This window comes from Acinonyx jubatus, chromosome B3, assembly GCF_027475565.1.
Source record: "Acinonyx jubatus isolate Ajub_Pintada_27869175 chromosome B3, VMU_Ajub_asm_v1.0, whole genome shotgun sequence".
Taxonomy (NCBI): domain Eukaryota; kingdom Metazoa; phylum Chordata; class Mammalia; order Carnivora; family Felidae; genus Acinonyx; species Acinonyx jubatus.
Genome location: NC_069386.1, coordinates 126557989 through 126563485, shown reverse-complemented (window position 1 = coordinate 126563485; position 5497 = coordinate 126557989).

The window sequence follows — 5497 nt, the reverse complement described above, 5'->3', positions numbered from 1 at the left end:
GGGTTATTATCAAAAATATATAAAGAATACAACTCAATACCAAACAACAACAGCAACAACAACAGAAACTCTGATTAAAAAATGAGGAGAGGACCTAAATAGACACTTCTCCAAAGAAGACATGTAGATGGCAATGGTCACATGAAACAAAGCTCAACATCACCAATCATCAAGTAAATGCAAATCAAAATCACAACACGGTATCACCTCACAGAATAGTTAGATCAAAAAGACAAGAAATAAAAAACGTTGGAGAAGATATGGAAAAGGTAAGTAACTTTCAGGTACTATGGGCAGGAATGTAAACTGATGCAGCCACTGTAGAAAACAGTGTGAAGTTTTCTCAAAAAATTAAAAACAGAAATACCATACGATCCAGTAATTCTACTTCTGGCTATTTTATCTGCAGAAAATGAAAACACTAATCCAAAAAGATATATGCACCACTATGTTTATTATAGCATTATTTACAATAGCCAAGATATGGAAGCAATGTGAGCATTCATATGTAGATGAACATATAAAGAATATGTGATATATACGTATGTATATGTATACATATATATACACATACACACACAGTGGAATATTATTCAGGCACAATATAGAACAAAATATTGCCATTTGTGACAACATGGATGAACCTAGAGGGTATTATGTTAAATGAAATAAGTCAAAGGAAGACAAATACCATATTATTTCACTAATATGAGGAATCTAACAAACAAACAAACAAACAAACAAAAAACGGAAACAAACTCATAAATATAGAGAACAAACTGGTAATTGCCAGAGGGGATAGAGGTAGGCAGATGGACAAAATAGGTGAATGGAATTAAGTGGTATAAACTGCAGCTATAAAAATAAGTCATGGGGATGTACAGCATAAGGGAAATAGTCAATAATATTATAATGACCTTGTATGGTGAAAGATGGTAACTACATTTCTCATGGTCCGCAATCTGTAATGTATTTAACTGCTGAATCACTGTGTTCCACACCTGAAACTAATATAAAATTGTGTGTTAACTATACTTTAATTTAAAAAGAGAAAAAATAAACAGTGCTGCTAATCCTTATAAGGCTTAGCCTAAATGTCACAAAGGATAATTTCTATTGTCTTTCATTCATCGAATAAATTTACCAAGTTAGCTGAAAGCCATGTGGAGAAAAAACAGATTTCACTTCTAGATGGAAGAAGTGGCAAAGTCACGTTACAGAAAGGCATGATTAGACATTAGAAATAAGAAGAGTTCTCAATTCAATAAGCTATGTCCCTACCATTAACCACCCCCCCCAGAAAAAATAAAAGAATTCAATAAACCCCATGGAAGGAGAAGGAAAGAAATGACAAAAACCAGCAAGAAAAGAATGAAATCAAAATGAAAACAATAGAGAAAATCAATAAAACAAAAACATCAATTACATTGTCAAGCCTTTAGCAAAACTGAACTAAATAAAAAGAGAGAAGGCATAAATCATCAATACTTAGGAATTTAAAAAGGGGTAACTTCAGATTCCATAGCCATTACAAGGATGAAAATACTAAAATAATTTTACATTTATAAATTTGACAACATAGAATAAATGGACCCATTCTTTGAAACCCATAAAGTACCAAAATTTAAATAAGATGAATTAGATCATCTGAATAGCCCTAGAATCATTTAAAATTGATTCATACTTAAAACTCTCCCCAAAAATCAACCCCTAGGCTCAGACATTTTCATAGGCAAATGCTACATAAATATAAAGAATCACCACAAATTGTATACAATCTCTCCCAGAAAATATAATAAGTAGCATTTCCTAATTACTTTTATGAAGCCAGTGTTATCCTAATACTAAGCAAACAAACAAATAAATAACAAATAGTACCAAAAATGGAAACTACAGGTAAATATCTTTCAACAATTTAGACACAAAAATCCGTAGGGAAGAAATAGCAAACTGAATCCAACAATGCTAAATAGAATTATACATTGTGACCAAGGGGGATTTATTCCAAATATGCAAGACTGGTTTGACATCCAAAAGCCAATCAATGTTGGGGCTCCTGGGTGGCTCAGTCGGTTAACCGGCCAACTTCGGCTCAGGTCATGATCTCGCCCCGTGTCGGGCTCTGTGCTGGCAGCTCAGAGCCTGCAGCCTGTTTCAGATTCTGTGCCTCCCTCTCTCTGACCCTCCCCTGTTCATGCTCTGTCTCTCTCTCTCTCAAAAATAAATAAAACGTTAAAAAAAAAAAAACTCAAAATCCAATCAATACAATTCACCATACCAAAAACTGAAGAAGAAAACTTAATGAACTTATCCATTAACAAAGTCCAAAACATGATAAAACACTCAGCAACTTAATAGAGAAGTATTGCCTCAATGTGATAAAGAGCATATAGGAATACCCAGACCTAACATCATACTTAATAATGAAAGACTGAACTTCCTCCTCTAACATACAGCACAACAGAAGGATGTCTGCTCTCACCACTGTTATTCAACATAGTAATGAAGATTCCAACCACTTTGATAAGAAAAGAAAAATAAATAAATATAAAGATACTGAAAAGGAAGAAATAGTCTCTCTTTGCAAATGAAATGATTGTCTACAAAGGTCATCATTTCCAAGAACTCTACAAAAAAATACCCCCTAGCATTAATAACTGAGTTCAGCAAGGTTGTAGGACACAAGATCCAAATGCAAAAATCAGTCATATTTATGTATGCTAGCAATGTACATGTGCAAACCAAAATTTAAAACAGAATACTATATACATCTCTCCAAAGAAAATGAGATACTTAGATGTGTACTTGACAAAACATGTACAGGATCTGTATAAGGAAAATTACAAAACCAAAACCAAACTGTTGGAAGAAATCAAGGAAGACCTAAATAAATGGAGAAACTTACTGTGTTTATGAGTTGGAAAGCTCAATATAGAAAAAAAATTATGTCTATTCTTCCCTCATCTGTCTATAGGTTTAATAAAATTCCTACAAAATTCCAGCATGGGTTTTTATAGAAATAGACAAGTTTGTTCTAAGAAATATGTGGAAAAGCACAGGTCCTTCAGTGGCAAAAACAATCTTGACAAATAAGAATAAAGTGGGAGGAATCCCTCTACCTGATATGAAAGCTTATAAAATAGGTACAGTGATCAAGACAGTGCAGGGCTTTTGGAGGGACTGACAAATGGATGACTGGGACAGAATACAGAATTCAGATAGAGTCCCACACAAATACATTCAACTGATTTTGACAAAGATGCAAAAGCGATCCATTCGAGAAAAGATAGCTTTATCAACAAATGTTCTGGAGCAACTGGACAGTCATAAGTTTCAAAAATGAATCTTGACCAAAATCTCATGCCTTCTGCAAAAACTAATTCAAAATCAATAGCAAATTAAATATGAAGTGAAAACCACAAAACATGTGGAAAAGACATATAAGAAAAATATTTGTGACAAAAGGTAGGGAATGAGTTCTTAGATTTGACACCAAAAGCACAATCCTTAAAAGCAAAGTTTGATAAATTTGATCTCCCCAAGATTAAAAACACTTGTTCTGCAAAAGCCTGAAGGAGATGAAAACACAAACTACAGATTGATAGTGAATATTTGCAAACCATATATTCACCAAAAGTTTAGTGTGTAGAATATGTAAGTCAGTAGTAATGAACATTTCACTGAAGAGGATGTACGGATGGCAAATAAGCACATAAAGTGTTCTATATGATTAGCCATCAGAGAAATGCAAGTTAAAACCACAATGAGATACCATTACATACTTAGCAGAATGATTAAAAAAAAAAGTAGGGATAGTGTCAGATCCTGGTGGGGATGAAAAAAATCTGTGTCACTCACTGGGTAGGTAAAATGGTACAACTATTCCGAAAAACATTTGTTATTTTCTTTAAAAAAGTAAACATGCAGCTGATATGTGTCCCACCAATGGTGTTCCTAGGCATTTATTTCAGAGAAATGAACACTTATGTTCATATAAGAATCTGTATCAAATATCCATAGCAGATTTGCACCCCCCCCCCCAGGTGGCTTACAAGATTGAGTGTCTGACTTCAGTTCAGGTCATGATCTCGCGGTTCGTGGGTTTGAGCCCCACGTAGGGCAGTGTGATGACAGCTCAGATCTGGAGCCTGCTCCGGATTCTGTGTCTCCCTCTCTCTCTCTGCCCCTCCCCACTAGTGCTCTCTCTGTCTCTCAAAAAATAAATAAATAAATAAATAAATATTAAAAAAATATATTCATAGCAGCTTTATTTAGAATAGCCCAAGACTGGAAACAACCCAAATGCCCTTCAGTGGCTGAATGGTTAAACCTGGTATAGCCATACTATGGGATACTTCTAAGCAGTAAAATGGAAAGGTTTATTGATACACCCAACAACTTGGATCTATCTCCAGAGAATTATGTTGAGCAAAAATGTCACTGCCGAAAGGTTACATATTGTATGATTCCATTTAGAAAATATTCTTAAAAATAACAAAACCTCAAAAAGGAGACCAGATTAGCAGTTGCCAGAGATAAGGGACAAAGGTGAGAGACAGCAGGTGATGTGTCAGGAAAGGACAACATGAAGTGACAAAACTGTCCTGAATCTTGACTGTGGTGGTGGTCCCACGAATCTACACATATGATAAAGTACATACAACTAAGTACATACTCCCCCGCACAAAAGTAAAACTGTTGGAATCTAAATGCTATTGGTAAATTATATTGATATAAGTATTCTATTTGTGATATTATACTGCAGTCTTGCAAAACGTTACCAGTGAGGTAATGGTAAAATGTATGAGGAATCTCCTGGCATTGTCTCTGATAATTGGTGTGCATCTACATGTGGGAGATGTGAGGTGGGAGGAATTATTGCGACCCCCTTTGGAAACAAGCTACCAGCAAAAGTTTCTTTCTTATATATGCAAAGTCCAAACTTGCTATGCGCATTTATGATTAGCAGAGATTCCCTCCAATGGAGATATAGGCTTCTTCCTTCTTTCCTTCCTTCCTTCCCTCCTTCCTTCCTTCCTTCCTTCCTTCCTTCCTTCCTTCCTTTTCAACGCCTAGCTTAACATGAGCCACACCAGTGGACTGTATGTATGATAGAGCTTGGGACATTTTCATGGGACAGGTGTAAAAATGTCCAGATTTGCTTTCCATTTTTTCTATTATTTTGAGGAATTCACTCTATATTTAAGATAATAATGCTGTCTGATAAGTAATAATTTCAACACTCAAAACTCAATTCCAAAAGTGTACGAAGATTTGTCAAAACGTGAAGCTCAATTATTTGATATAATAGGATTTCTATCTATTTTTAATTGAGGATTAAGACATTTGATTCAAAAAAATATAGTTTTCACTAGTCCCTTGAATGGGTCCTGCCTTCCATTGAAGAGCACTCCATCATTTGCCAGTACAAGTAGTACAGGTAATGTAATAATCTTACTGTGTCAAAGAAGGTGCAGATTTCAGAAGTTGTAGTGAT